Here is a 16,899-nt window from a genome sequence, read left to right on the forward strand (position 1 = left end):
TTTTCACAAGAATTTTTATCTCATGTTAAATGGCATCTTATTAAGAAAACTCTATGGCAATTATGTTTTACTGAGTACTTATGCACTGTGTGTCTCACTGAACAGTCCCAGGAAGGGGTCATGGCAAATAATCCTCATATTCCAAATAAGGAAACCAGCAAAGGTCCCAAAGTCAGTAGCAGTAGAGCAGAGGCTGATACTCTGGTCATCTGAGTCACAGGGAAAATCCCTCAGAAGCCTGAGGCAGGCGGATTGCAAGTTTGAGGCTAGCATTAGCAACTTAGTGAGGCCCTAAGCAACTTAGTGAGACCCTGTCTCAAAATAAAAAAAGGCTGGGGTTATGGCTTAATGGTTAAGTGCCCTGGGTTCAATCCCTAGTACCAAAACAAAAACAAACAAAAATCCCCAGCTTTTCCCTTTTGATAAATGTAAAAAATTCAAATTTCCTTTAATGTTATTAAAATCTTAAAACAATAACTAGAAGAATCAACAACAAAAACATTTCACCACAGAAAAAGATTCACAAATCAACAGGTGTTGATTTTTTATGGTTCTCAAAGCAAAAGAAGCCTTTTGTTTAAAAAAATTTTTTTTTTAAAGAGAGAGAGAGAGAGAGAGAGATTTTTTTTAATATTTATTTTTTTTTAGTTTTCAGTGGACACAACATCTTTATTTTTTATTTTTATGTGGTGCTGAGGATTGAACCCGCGCATGCCAGGCAAGCGCGCTACTGCTTGAGCCACATCCCCAGCCCCTTGTTTAAATTTTTTGTCACAAATTAAAAAGAACTCTGAAAACATCATCAAAATCACATACTCAGAGGCCTACTGATTCTAATATAAAATCTTAAATCCTTCTTCCCAACATTTGAAATTAACTTCTATCTACTAAATGCAACTTCATTGTATTAAAAGACTTTGTGTTGTTTAATTTTCATTTTAAATATGCAGAAACACATGCTTTCATATGCAAAATCATACTCAAAGCTAAACCAAACTCAAACTATAATTAAGAAATAGGACTTCTTTGAGATAAGCCACTTTATTATGATTTGTGTGTGCATTTTCAGAAATACATTAAATGATGAGGATAAGGAGGAGCCATCTGAGGCACTTCCAAAGTCAAGCCTGGGCATTATTTACTAGCTGCTATTAGCCAGAGGCTGGGGGCAGGTGGGGTGCAAAGGACACCTTCTCAAATAAAGGTCAGTAAAACTGGAAAGTGCCTGCTGAAATCTGCTCACTTATTTGGAGGTAAATAAGATTATACTCTACCTGGGAAATCTTCAAAGTGATTTTCTGGAGGTTACCTTTGGCAACAGAATCAATTTTGAGTTCCAAAAATTCTTCCTGGAGCTCTTCTGATAAAGACAAATATCAGGAAGAAAAGATTCCTTGTAAGCTTATCAATGGGATTTTCAAATAGGATATCAAGAAAATATCACCCGAATTCATCCTCCAGGATGATTCTAGATAAAATGTATTCTTCCCCTCTCTGGAACAAGTTTTTAAAACCTTAAGCTTGGAAGTTTTATCAAATGAAAACATTTTAATCTTCAAATTGCTATATCTATAGGTAGATTTGGTCTATGAATACTTGTTTGCTTCTTGAAGTTTCAGGTTCCTCAAATATACTGGCTAAAAACTACAAGCATGTGCATAAACCTTTTGGATGGCAATTTTACTTAAAAGAAATTTTCTCAAAGATAATACCTCCAATAATATGGAAACACACGTGAGGTTATTCATTGTAGCATTATTTGGTAATGACAAAGTAATGAAAACTACCTAAATGTCTAAAGATAAGTGATTGAATAGATTTGAGTACACACAAAGGAAACTATGCAACTGTAAAAATGATCAGAAAGAATTCTATAATATGCAATGTACAAAGACTATCTTTCTGTGTACAAATAAAGGGCAAATAAGAAAACGCATCCGTACTGATTTATCATTACAGAAGGAAACACAATAAACCAAAAGAAAACATACACACACACACACCAAAACAATAACACCACTCAGTCATTTATCTATAGGGGATGGGGAAGGGCTACGGTGGGAGAAATACAGGAAAAAGTTATACTTCTCTGAGCACACCTTTTTACACAGATTTGGCTTTTGAAGATATGTTAAAGTTCTACATATTAAAAAAAATTTAAAAATTAAGAAAAAAACAAACTCAAGCAGAAGAATCCAAGTGTTTCAACTGAATTGCATAATTACACTGTATGGAAAAATAACTTCATTCCCACCGATTTATGAACACATTGACTCTCAGCTTTTAGAAGGGGGCAGAAGAGCAAACAAATCCTAAACTCATTCTTCTTGGTAGCTGTATGGAGGAAGCAAACCTGAAATGAACCTATTTTATGTGTGGTACAGGATTAAGCAAATAAGCAAATGTGTTGATGTCAGGAGCTGAAGTTTTCATGGAGAAATGGGGAGATGCAAATACTTGCACTTTCTGTAAGAATATGTATGCAAACATATACATGTGTATACGTTTTGGTATGTTTGTCTGTACGTACAGTTCTATGGGCATGTCTGTGTGTGGTCCTCCCAGTTTTGACAACCCAAAGGGCATAAAGGCAAAGATGCTCCATTAACAATGTGTACACCTTCCATTCGGATCTTGATCTCTCCTCACCTCAGAGAAATGGATGACTCCAAGGCTAAAGTAAGGAAGACAAAACCTGAGCTAGAAACATGTTGCTATGTCAGAAGGCAAGTAAGTGCTTGAAAAAATGATGGTGGAATGTCAAAATGACAATGGAGACTCTCGAAGAGCTCTTGTTGGCCCAAGCTGGGGTCATTTGGACACCAAAAGTAATTGAACAATGAAGAATTAATTGTAAGTCATTAAAACAATAGGATTCCATACTGATAGCACGATATAATGAATAAATAAGGGAGAAGGGAGAGAATTGTTTTCCCACAGCATACAAATGGTAAATGTAGAGGAAGTGGAACAAGTTTTTAAAACCTTAAAAAATGATTTTGTGACCACCACAGGAAAGATGGATCTGGTCTAAAATCCTCAAGGGATGCCAAATCCAGGAAGTACAATTTGAAGGGAAAGCGCAGGATATTTGTAATCTTAAAGTATCTCCCTCCAGACTGCTAATTAGTTACAAGGAATTAAAAAAAAAAATAGCCAGACACTAAATATATAAGAATATTATAGCCTGACTTTTAGCAAAGACATACTGGAATATTTAGGAACAAAAAGACATCATATTTACAATTTGTACAGATATTAATAAGTATTTATCAGAATAAGTTGTTTTATATAAACACAAATACTTGTAAATTTTTAAAAAATAACATTTTTATATGAACCTATTCCATTACTGAATGTGTTTGTTCAGTGTTTGCTGTGTTTGTTCCCCATCTTTTTTCTTATAACCAACACTGATTCTGAACTACAAGATTAGACACAGCTCAGGCTGGTCTAATGGTATTATATTCCTTGTACCACAGTGACTGGTCCAGGTATGGACACATGACCCAGTCAGACCAACTTGGGAGTTCTTCCTTTAAAAAACAAAAACTAACTCTGGCAGGAGTGGTTAGGAAAATCAATGTCTTTCCTCTTATGTCATGAGAAAAAAAATTCCGATAGTGTCGAAAGGTTTCAATTGAAAAGTACAAGCAGGCCCTAAGCAACAAACCCTCTTCCCAGTGAAAAGAGCTTTTGACTGACGTTTCCTTCTAACTCCAAATATGTTCATGCCTCTAGTTTGTTATTTTCAACATTAAGCAATGGTTCCTGATATCTACACAGCAAAGCTGATGAATTTAGATCTTACATACCTCTAAAACTCCTGCTCACATTCAATGTATTTTTTAAAAATTCTGTTAGCTAAGACAACTGTATTTTAATTTTTATTAATTCTTTTGTAACTGCTCTTTTTTTCATAACCAATTCTTGTTTTTGAGACAAATTATCTTGAATCTGAAGATGCTAACTTAAAATCTGTACAAGTCCCTGATGATACAGGTGGGTGGTGAGGCTCTCCTCTGCTGCTGACTAAGGTTCTTTCTTTATAAGTCTTGCCCTGAATGGAAGACCTGGCCTGGGATGCTGCACAAATGGGCAGGACTTCTCCAGTGGCTGTTTCTCTCCCCATTTTTAGGGTATGGGCAGGGAAAGGCAGAGAAGCCCATAAATTAATAGGTATTTATCAAAATAAGTTGTTTTATATAAACACAAATTCTAGTAGATGTCACTCCCTAATTGAAGCCCTAGCCCTTTCCCCAAGTCAAACTACTCAAGCTACTTTAGAGTAAGCTATAAACCAAGCAGCCACTCTGCAGACAGTCGCTTAATCAGGCCCTCCGTTTCTGGCCTGCCTTCAGCCACTCAGAGCTGCCAGCTCCACTGTCAGGAGGAAGTATTTCCACCTCAGCCACAAACATAGCTCCTGCATGTGCTCTGAGCCAGGACTCCCTCAATAGCATTTATCCACCAGTATCACAGCACTGGCCTTTCTTGTTCAGAAACGTAGTAACCACTCTCATTTTTTAAGAATTTATTCCTCTTTGTTCTTCCTGTCATTTCAATAAGAGAAAGGAACACAAAAGTGTGCTTTGTTTACAACTGTAAAAGTAGAATGCCCCCAAAGAACATTTGTTAAATGTCTTCTGGTCTTTTTAAGTCTTTTCTCATCTACTAATTCCTTTAATACCAGGCTGAATGCTCACTTCTTCCAAGAGACTCCCTAAATTGTCTTGGCTATTATATATACAGCCACACCAGGTTCTTTTTATTTGTTTATACTTTTGCCCATTTCTTGAATACTTCCAAGACTGTTTCTCTCACTCAAGAAAGCCGAAGCTGTTATCACGTGCATGTTCCTTTGTGGTGGTTGCTTCTGGAAAGTATTCCCATATTTTTTATTGGTTCATTATAACTGAAAATAATGGTGGGATTAGTACATAATACGAATCCTACCATTATGTTCAATTATAATGAACCAATTAAAAATATGGGAAAAAACCTTGAACAATTAAAAAACAAAACAGCAACAAAAGGCTCCTCAATGATGGGGCTCAGATGATACTACTGTGATACCTTCCTTCCTTCACCAATCAAGTCTCAATAGAAGTACTTATAAGCAAAGAAGACACATAGAAGACACTAAAAATATAGGGGGTAATGAGCAGACATGTATCAAGCATTATTATTTAATAACTATTTCCTTACAGAATCTGTAAAGATCCGATACATAACAAACTCTGAGAAGGTCCTAGGGATAATGAAGAAAGCACATTGGTTATTCTTAAAAAAAGGAATGGAGACTTTGTCCAAAGTTTCAGAGGCAACTGTCTTTGCCATTATCATTTAGATTTCTGCTCTACTTATCACACAGTGCTGTGAGTCCCAAGCAGAGATCCTACCTAGAACTCACTGGATTTTTATATTTGTGTTCTTTATTCTAATAAGTAATCAGAATGTAAGAACAAGTCTCTCAAAAGAAAGAACCTCATCAATGGAATCTCTTGAGCTTAAAACGTGCCTCAATTAAAGCAAAGACAGATAATTTGCCTTCAAACAGCAAGGCAGCTGTCAGCTCTTGTCAGGAGAGCTAGCTGCCTTTTACTGTCCTTCCTGCACTGTGCAGTACCAGCTTATACAGTAGCAACCAGACAGCTCCAAGAACTGTATAATCAGAAGACCTGAGGTTGAATTAATGCTTTCCAGAAGCAACCAACACAAAGGAAAAGAGGCAAGGCAAACTTTTCTTCCAGAATGTTACTTACTAAGTTTATTGGATTTGGGAGAAAAGTCTGTTCTGGGCTGAGAAACCAAAACAAATGGAAGCGCAAGGCTGAAGCAAAGACTGGGGATCATTACACCACTCATTTCATTTCCTCTTTTTGGCTTTCTATTCCTAGCAGATGTTGAATATAAAAGCTTTAATACGCTCCATTTCCCCTGTGGTCTTTCATTTGGGACCCATATTTCTCAAAGGATGGTTAAAGAATCAATTATGCTCTAGTTACCTGGGAGACTTTTGGATTGCAGACTGACTCCCTGTTTTAAGAATGGGCAATCTAAAGGGCTGAACATCGATTTACCCTTCAAGTTCCAAGGTATCCAGTAAGAATACAAGGTAGCCACATATACAACCAGAATGGGTCATGTTTCCTGCTTGCCAAGCTGTGCTTTACAGCCCAGAACTCACTTTAAATAAAGGCTTTTACGAAATACAAAACTCACAAGCATGTAGATGCATGAGCTGCAAAAACTGCTATTAAGGACAGTATCCATTACGAGATGTAATGTTACCTCGTGACAAATTTCTTTCTCAATTCGTAAATATTTGGTTTTCCTGAGGAACTGGCATGTTGCTTTTCTAAGACCATTTCTAAGACCAAACCTTCTATCACCATTTCATGGTCCCACATGACCTGACATCTGCTTTATGGATTCCCTGGTTCCAACTTTACAGCCATGTGTTAAGTAGCTATATATGCATAGATATGTGGATATGTTTACATGTGTACACACATACACACACACACACACACAAGCATGCACACACATACCTGTGAATGTCTTCTTATGCAAGTAAACTCAATCCCCTTTGGAAAAAAAGTACTGTAATTAAAAAAACGATACAAGCAAATAAGTTATACTAAGTTAAATTTTAATGTTAGAATCAGGGTACTGACAAAGCCTAACTTGGCTGGAGATATTTTCTTGCTTAAGCTATATGTAATTAAGGGGTGAACAAAACTTACACTTAAAAATAATCTGGAGGGAAGAGACTCAACATGGCGGTGGGCGGGGAGGCAGCACTTTCAGTACCTCCTCAGCCACACGGACAGAGAGACACATCAGAATGTTCGGATTCTACCTGCTGAGAAACTTCCAGCAAAATTCCGTTGCAGTGAGACCTAGGCGGGAGTTTGGGATTATTGGAGGTGACAGCTTGCCCCGGACGGGTGAATCTCGGCCACCCTGTGCAGAGGTGCAGGCCGTCGCTGTCTGGTGACCAGCGCAGAAGGAGGCGTTTCAGCACTGCCAGAGACCTTGTGTGGCATAGAGACCCTTTGAAGAGGTTGCTAACCAAGCCTTCATGAAATAGCGGACCAGAACTGAAACCGAGTCTGGGACAGACCAGAGACAGGCCAGACCCACCCCTCCCATCGGACACTCCGGCAAGGAGTTTGGAGCTCGCCATAGCAGAGAGCTGATGTCACCAGAGTTCAGTGGACGGGATCCCTTCCCAGCGAAATCGCTTCAACAGGTGTGTGACTCCCATCCCTCCCAGATACATACAGCTGGGAAACCTCAAAAATCTCGCCCCAGAGCTCCATGGGTGTGACTGTAGGGGCCGAGGGAAGCAGAGGGGACTCCCAACACCCAATTCCCCCTACCACCAGTGGTAACACCCAAGGCCTTAGCCGCCAGTTCCTGGGGGGCGTGGCCACCGAAGGGGTCCAGGCAAATTAAACTGATGGTTCCTAGATCACCCACTCCACAACCTTGGGGTCTGAGTGAATAGCAAACAAGAGAGAGTGCTCAGTCGTTCGGGAAATAGGACACTCAGGGGGGCTGCAAGTGTAACTAGATCTGTGGAGATTGCCTCCAGTGAGCGGGGCCTGGCTGGCTGGCAGGAGGAGGGGGGGAGGGGCCAGAGAGGAGAAACTGCTCTAGACTAACAGGATTGGAGAGACGCCCAGTAGGGGAAGAGAAGCCGCCTTGCAGGGATTGCTGCCGGCACATAGAGGGCAGAGCTTGGCTCGGAGGGCACAGCTCCGCCTACTGGAAGAGAAGAAAACAGAACTCTAAGACTTCATTTATCATTTTTTCCTTTTCCCTTTTCAATTTTTATTGTTCTTTCCATTCTCCTTTATTCTACCTATTTTTCTTTCCCTCTTTCTCTTTAAGGACTCCTTCCTTCCCCTTCCCCCTAACTTTCATCCCAAGCATTACAACTTTCATTACGTGTAATTTTCTAAATGCAAATAGGTAAATGTTCTGAGGCTGTCTGTAGGGCTCCTAAGTACCTAGCTATTACCAAATACCCTGATACATTTGCCTGTTAATATCCCCCTTCAACAGAGCATCTTCCAAAGTAGCCAAGACATACTAACCTTAATACCATCATAGCACCCAACCTAAACATAAAGTCCTAAGACCAAACAACAGATCACTATATGCCTACAGAATCCGTAAGCCTTTTATGAATCAAATGAATCAGCTTTAAATTACAATAAAGCCCAACATCTCTAGACATAGTCTCCCACCACAAAGGAGAGACCACAGAGATATACAAAACCAAAACAAATTTATAGGAGAAAACAGAAACACAGCAGTTAAACAGAATTGGAAAGTAACGTGAACACCATGAAAAAAAAAAAGGAAAAAAAGGGATTACAAACAATGCAGGACAACTTAAATTTACAGGAGAACCTAGAGGCATCAGAAAAATAGACAGAGAAAGAACTCAAGGCATACCTGACTCAGATGGAATGGAATCTTAAAGAAGTCATTAGATAGCAAATTCAAACAATGAAAGGATACTTTGAAAATGAATTACATAAGCAGATTCAAGAAGCAAAAAATGAAATCTCCCAGGAGATAGAAATTTTTAAAAAAGTCAAACAGTAATCCTAGAGATGCAGGAAACCATAAACCAAATCAAAAATTCAAATGAGAATATTACAAGTAGACTAGATCAAATAGAAGTCAGAACATCAGATAATGAACACAAAGTTTATCAACTCGAATAGAGTATAGTCAATGCAGAAAGGCTGGTAAGAAACCTCGACCAAAACATCCAAGAGATATGGGATGTCATAAAAAAACCAAACTTAAGAGTCATTGGGATAGAGGAAGGTATAGAGGTCCAAACCAAAGGAATGAGCAATCTGTTGAATGCAATAACTTTAGAAAACTTTCCAGACATGAAAGATAGAATGGATTGCCAAATCCTGGAAGCCTACAGTACCCCAAACATACAAAACCATAATAGACCAACTCCAAGACACATTATTATGAAGATACCCAACATAAAGAACAAGAAGAGAATATTAAAAGCTACAAGAGAAACGAGGAAGATTACATTCAGGGGTAAACCAATTAGGTTAACGGCTGATTTTTCATCATAGATGTTGAAAGCGAGAAGATCCTGGAACAATGTATTTCAAACGCTGAAAAATAATGGATTCCAACCAAGAATATTGTATCCAGCAAAATTAAGATTCAGGTTTGAAAATGAAATTAAAATATTTCATGATAAACAAAAGTTAAAAGAATTCGCAGCCAGAAAACCAGCACTGCAAAGCATTTTGAGCAAAACACTATAAGAAGAGGAAATGAAAAACAGCACACAAAACCAACAGTGGGGAGGTAACTCAGTAAAGGGGGGAAAAATAATCAAAGAGGAAAAACAAGCCAAATTAAAATAAATAAATAAATAAACATGACTGGAAGTACAAACCATATTTCAATAGTAACCCTAAAGGTTAATGGCTTAAACTCACCAATCATGGGACATAGGCCAATAACTTGGATTAAAAAAACAGATCCAACAATATGCTGCCTTCAGGAGACTCATATGATAGGAAAAGACATACACAGGCTGAAGGTGAAAGGTTGGGAAAAATCATACCACTCACATCGTCCTCGGAAGCAAGCAGGAGTGGCCATACTCATATCGAATAAAATCAACTTCAAACCTAAGTTAGTCAAAAGGGATAAAGAAGGACACTATATACTGTTTAAAGGAACGATTCACCAACAAGACATAACAATTATCAATATGTATGCACCAAATAATGGTGCTGCAATGTTCATAAAACAAACTCTCCTCAAGTTCAAGAATCAAATAGACCACAACACAATAATTATGGGTGAATTCAACACACTGCTCTCACCATTGGACAAATCCTCCAAACAAAAGTTGAATAAAGAAACTATAGAACTCAATAACACAATCAATGACCTAAACTTAACCGACATATATAGAATATATCAACCATCATCAAGTGTATATACGTTTTTCTCAGCAGCACATGGATCCTTCTCAAAGATAGACCATATATTATGCCATAGGGCAACCCTTAGTAAATATAAAGGTGTGGAGACAATACCATGCATCTTATCTGATCATAATGGAATGAAACTGGAAATCAATCATAAAAGAAGGAAGGAAAAATCCTGCATCACCTGGAAAATGAACAATATGTTACTGAATGATCAATGGGTTACAGAAGACATAAAGGAGGAAATTTAAAAATTCTTAGAGATAAATGAAAACACAGACACAACATATCAGAATCTGTGGAACACAATGAAAGCAGTTCTAAGAGGAAAATTCATTGCTTGGAGTTCATTCCTTTAAAAAAGAAAAAAACAACAAATAAATGATCTCACACTTCATCTCAAAACCCTAGAAAAAGAAGAGCAAAACAACAGCAAAAGTAGTAGAAGGCAAGAAATATTTAAAATCAGAGCTGAAATCAATGAAATCGAAACAAAAGAAACAATTGAAAAAATTAACAAAACTAAAAGTTGGTTCTTTGAAAAATTAAATAAAATTGACAGACCCTTAGCCATGCTAACAAAGAGAAGAAGAGAGAACTCAAATTACTAGCATACGGGATGAAAAAGGCAATATCACAACAGACACTTCAGAAATACAGAAGATAATTAGAAATTATTTTGAATCCTTATACTCCAATAAAATAGAAGATAGTGAAGGCACCAATAAATTTCTTACGTCATATGATCTGCCCAGATTGAGTCAGGAGGATATACACAACCTAAACAGACCACTATCAATTGAGAAATAGAAGAAGCCATCAAAAGACTACCAACTAAGAAAAGCCCAGGACCGGATGGGTAGACAGCAGAGTTTTACAAAACCTTTATAGAAGAACTAATACCAATACTTTTCAAGCTATTTCAGGAAATAGAAAAAGAAGGAGCTCTTCCAAATTCATTCTATGAGGCCAACATCACCCTGATTCCTAAACCAGACAAAGACACTTCAAAGAAAGAAAACTACAGACCAATATCTCTAATGAACATAGATGCAAAAATCCTCAATAAAATTCTGGCAAAACAGATACAGAAACATATCAAAAAGATCGTGCACCACAAGTAGGATTCAGCCCTGGGATGCAAGGCTGGTTCAATATACGGAAATCAATAAATGTTATTCACCACATCAATAGACTTAAAGATAAGAACCATATGATCGTCTCCATAGATGTAGAAAAAGCATTTAACAAAGTACAGCATCTCTTTATGTTCAAAACTCTAGAAAAACTAGGGATAGCAGGAACATACCTCAATATTGTAAAAGCTATCTATGCTAATCCTCAGGCTAGCATCATTCTGAACAGAGAAAAATTGAAGGCATTCCCTCTAAAATCTGGAACAAGACAGGGATGCCCTCTCTCACCACTTCTGTTCAACATAGTTCTCGAAACACTGGCCAGAGCAATTAGACAGACGAAAGAAATTAAAGGCATAAAAATAGGAAAAGAAGAACTTAAATTATCACTATTTGTAGATGACATGATTCTATACCTAGCAGACCCAAAAGGGTCTACAAAGAAACTACTAGAGCTAATAAATCAATTCAGCAAAGTGGCAGGATAAAAAATCAACACAAATAAATCAAAGGCATTCCTGTATATCAGTGACAAATCTTCTGAAATAGAAATGAGGACAACCACCCCATTCACAATATCCTCAAAAAAAAAATAAATAAAATACTTGGGAATCAACCTAACAAAAGAGGTGAAAGATTCATACAATGAAAACTACAGAACCCTAAAGAGAGAAATAGAAGATCTTAGAAGATGAAAAAATATACCCTGTTCATGGATAGGCAGAACTAACATCATGAAAAGGCGATTTTACCAAAAGTTCTCTATAGGTTTAATGCAATACCAATCAAAATCCCAATGGCATTTCTTATAGAAATAGATAAAGCAATCATGAAATTCATATGGAAAAATAAAAGACCCAGAATGGCAAAAGCAATTCTAAGCAGGAAGAGTGAATCAGGTGGTATAGCGATACCAGACTTCAAACTATACTACAGAGCAATAGTAACAAAAACAGCATGGTACTGGTACCAAAACAGGCAGGTGGACCAGTGGCACAGAATAGAGGACACAGAGACCAATCCACAAAATTACAACTATCTTATTTTTGACAAAGGGGCTAAATGCATGCAATGGAGGAAGGATAGCATCTTCAACAAATGGTGCTGGGAAAACTGGAAATCCACATGCAACAAAATGAATCTGAATTCCTTTCTCTCGCCATGCACAAAAGTTAACTCAAAATGGATCAAGGAGCTTGATATCAAAACAGAGACTCTGCGTCTGATAGAAGAAAAAGTTGGCTCCGATCTACATACTGTGGGGTCGGGCTCCAAATTCCTTAATAGGACACCCATAGCACAAGAGTTAAAAACAAGAATCAACAAATGGGACTCACTCAAACTAAAAAGTTTTTTCTCAGCAAGAGAAACAATAAGAGAGGTAAATAGGTAGCCTACATCCTGGGAACAAATTTTTACTCCTCACACTTCAGATAGAGCCCTAATACCCAGAGTATACAAAGAACTAAAAAATTAAACAATAAGAAAACAAATAACCCAATTAATAAATGGGCCAAGGACCTGAACAGACACTTCTCAGAGGAGGACATACAATCAATCAACAAGTACATGAAAAAATGCTCACCATCTGTAGCAGTCAGAGAAATGCAAATCAAAACCACCCTAAGATACCATCTCACTCCAGTAAGATTGGCAGCCACTATGAAGTCAAACAACAACAAGTGCTGGCAAGGATGTGGGGAAAAGGGTACACTTTTACACTGCTGGTGGGACTGCAAATTGGTACGGCCAATTTGGAAAGCAGTATGGAGATTCCTTGGAAAGCTGGGAATGGAACCACCATTTGACCTAGCTATCCCCCTTCTTGGACTATTCCCTAAAGACCTTAAAAGAGCGTACTATAGTGATACTGCTACATCAATGTTCATAGCAGCACAATTCACAATAGCTAGTCTGTGGAACCAACCTAGATGCCCTTCAATAGATGAATGGATAAAAAAAAAATGTGGCATTTATACACCATGGAGTATTACTCAGCACTAAAAAATGACAAAATCATGGCATTTGCAGGGAAATGGATGGCACTAGAGCAGATTATGCTAAGTGAAGCTAGCCAATCCCTAAAAAACAAATGCCAAATGTCTTCTTTGATATAAGGAGAGCAACTAAGAACACAGCAGGGAGGAAGAGCATGAGAAGAAAATTAACATTAAACAGGGATGAGAGGTGGGAGGGAAAGGGAGAGAAAAGGGAAACTGCATGGAAATGGAAGGAGACCCTTATCGTTATACAAAATTTACATATAAGAGGAAGTGAGGGGAAAGGAAAAAAAAACAAGAAATGAATTACAGTAGATGGGGTAGAGAGAGAAGATGGGAGGGGAGGGGGGAGAGTAGACGATAGGAAAGGCAGCAGAATACAACAGATACTAGTATGGCAGTATGTAAAAACGTGGATGTGTAACCGATGTGATTGTGCAATCTGTATTCGGGGGAAAAAATGGGAGTTCATAACCCACTTGAATCAAATGTATGAAATATGTCAAGAGCTATGTAATGTTTTGAACAACTAATAAAAAAACTGAATAAATGGTAAAAAAAATAATCTGGAAGGAAAGGATCAGAGGATAGTTTAAGTTTAAAAAAGTTTCTTATTATACCCCATCTATGTATGATATATCAAAGTGCATAAATGTACTCTACTTTCATGTGTAACTAACTAAAACAAATTAAAAAAATTAAAAAGTCAAATAAATAAATAAATAAAGGTTTCTCTTACTTAGACATTTGGGCTTTTCTTCCCCAAGCCCCAAATATTTATCACTATTCAGATAATCCTTGAAAAGAAAATTAGCTAGATTCTGACTATCACCATTTAAGAGAGACATCAAAGCAAACAAATGAGTAAAAGGAAAAGCTAGAGCCATTTTAGCTCTTGAAAGGATACCAGGGAGCTTGCAAACTAAAATTTTATAAAAGTGGGCCATTTCCCTACCAATAAAAACCAATTCCTTTTATACTCCTATCTACTGTTTCCATTCCTTACCTTCTTTTGCAAGGTATAACGAGCTACAAGGCTGTGGGGGGAAAGAGGGTTTCCTGGAGTGATCCTGGTCAAATCTGACACTGTTTCCTTTGACAAGTTACTTAACTTTCAAAATTTCCATTTCTTTAATTATAAAATAGAGATACCACCTAAAATTATTTAACAAGGGAAATTATTCTAAGGTATTTCATATATCTTATTTTCAGGGAGAGTAGTTCTATCCACTGATTCCAAATATAAAAAATACTATATGTGAATCTGATAAACATCTCTGGTGATCAATCCCCAGGAATAAAAGACACAAGACATGGAGGTCCTAACCTCAGGTACATAACTTTTGTTCAGGAGACTGATCATAACTACATAAGGATTAAGATGTGGCCTACTGCAGAAATAAATGTGTAAGTCTGGGAATCCAGAGGCCAGAGTTTGTAACACACCCTGCAATGACCTCAAGTCACTTCTTTATGTAGGTATCCATTTCCCTGGCTACAATACAACAGGATTTGATTATCAGAAAAAGGAGTTTGGATTTTTGTCCTGGAAGCAACTAAAATCACCAAAAGCTTCTCATTTTCCTATCCCCATGTTTTCTTGAGGAAAAGCATACTTACTTCCATAGAACAATATTAGAAACATATTTTCTGACCTTCTTCAAATTCACGTCACTTGATTAATTAGGGACATACACAACTGGCAAGTCTGGGCAAAAGAAAGAAATATACCTGGCTCAGTGGCCCTTGCAGGTGTGGTAGGCAAAATCAGCTCAGAGAGAAACAAGAAGCCTGATTCTGGCCACAAGGCAATGAACTCAGTGTATCAATAATAAAGCTGATAAATTGTTCTCATCTCTGTTGACTATTTTTCAAATGATTCAGAAGCAAGAGACGAGGAAAAGGCATATGATTTACCACCACCATTACCAACTGTAAATATAAATAAGATAATAGCAGTATTTCAGAAAGACTGGCCAAATGGCAGCTGGACGTAAGCAGGAAAGGTTGAAGTCTGAAATCTGCAAGTGGTTGAGCTCCTATAGTAATTCAAGCACTCAGTGACTCATTTATAGCCATCAAGTATTATGTGGATAACCGCTAAACTCAAAACATGCACTTGAGCCAATCTGTAAGAGTTAATCAAAGAGAACAAAAAACCCTTAAGACCTAATTATTAACAAATTTTTTTGTGAATTAATGTCCTTTCATAAGCAAAACTGGTTCTGCTGACCAGTGAGATTATTAGTTAAAGGAACCAAAACAATTTTATAAAGGAAATCAAAGGCTAACCGGTCCAGAACCAAATCTGTGTTACACAGAATTCTATTATGTTACAGATCATTATCATACCCTAATTATATATCAGTCCCAAAATAAAGAGAAAAGCTTGCATAACTTGTCCATACTTCTAAGAAATGACCATCCATCCCTGTGTGTCAAGCTTCCTCCCAAAGGAGGTCTCCTGAATTTCTAAACCTCAAGAAGTTCCACTGTCTTCTAAGTTAACAGCCCTCAAAAACACTGAGTGCTTCTCCAACTAATTCTTTAATTCAGTCTACTTAGATTAAAATAATGTTCCTTTAATTAATGCTATATGCATATACATATCTGTGTATATGTATTATTACACCTATCAAAGTCTAAGTTTTTCATTAATCAGAATCCTGATTTTGTTTATACATTTGTCACCTGATTTAGTTTTGTCAAACAACTCATTCCTTCAAAATGGAATTTATGACTATGTCTATAAACTATCACCTTGTTTCACATCCCACACAATATAAAGGTAAATTCCTTTAAGAAGATAAAACCATGAGCATCAAAGGTCAGTAGTTAGGTAAGCTCAGATATCTATGACTTTTTACTGCCTTCCTCACCAAAGCTAGATCCTTACTAGGGACTATGAAACCACCTTTGACTGTTATAATTCTCAAAACAGTGTCCTGATTCCTTACTGTTCTCTGAAAAATCAAAATAAGTAATTCCACAAGTTCAAGTTTGATTCTCCTTCTTCAAACACGTTAGTACTCTAAAGAACCACTTCAGCTTCTTCAAAGCAACCTGAAGGTGAAAATTATTGACAGAAGTAAAAAAGTCACTGTCATTCCATCCACACACTGGAGATCAAAGTATGCTCCTTAGAACACACAAGGTCTATACAATTTTTTGTCAGAATCCTAATTTTGCCTACTTCTCTTGGCATTCTACAGTATGAAATATTTGATGGCCATTTTCTACAAACTACATTCTTAGAATCACCCCTCCCAATCCACCCCCACCACAGCAGGCACTTTGATAGGTAAAAGATGAAATCCCCTGTGAGGAAAAAGGGAGTGAACATCATAAGGCAAAAATTTTACTTGGATTAGGAATTATCTATATGGTCCCAACTATCCTTCTAAAAAAGGAATTGAATCATCCAGTAAACTCCAAGTGGCAGCACACAGCACTTACAATGTTTCGTGCCTGAGCCAACACCAGTATGATGGTCTCATTATGTTATTTTCTCTTAGCATATCACATTAATCTCACTTTTATGGAGACTTTTGGTCAGACATAATAGAGATACCCTCCCTCTGTATTTGGATTTCAGAAACTGAAATTCCTTGAGATCCAATTTTTTTTTAACATTTCCTCAAAGAGTTTAAACATAAAGGTAATGTTTATGCCCAAAGGATTTAGAAAGATACATAATTTTGTACAAAGATGACAAATACTGAATTCCGTCTGTAAGGAGTGCATCTGCTATTCTGACAGGCT

At 37.2% G+C, this 16,899-nt stretch overlaps 1 protein-coding gene across 1 annotated transcript in view; it reads right to left on the bottom strand.

Moving 5' to 3' along the window:
• Window positions 1-16,899, bottom strand: part of Chd6 (chromodomain helicase DNA binding protein 6) — a 222,271-nt gene that overhangs the window by 127,522 nt on the left and 77,850 nt on the right. The gene's annotated exons all lie outside the window — the stretch shown is intronic.

The sequence above is a fragment of the Urocitellus parryii genome, chromosome 6, assembly GCF_045843805.1.
Source record: "Urocitellus parryii isolate mUroPar1 chromosome 6, mUroPar1.hap1, whole genome shotgun sequence".
NCBI classification, from domain to species: domain Eukaryota; kingdom Metazoa; phylum Chordata; class Mammalia; order Rodentia; family Sciuridae; genus Urocitellus; species Urocitellus parryii.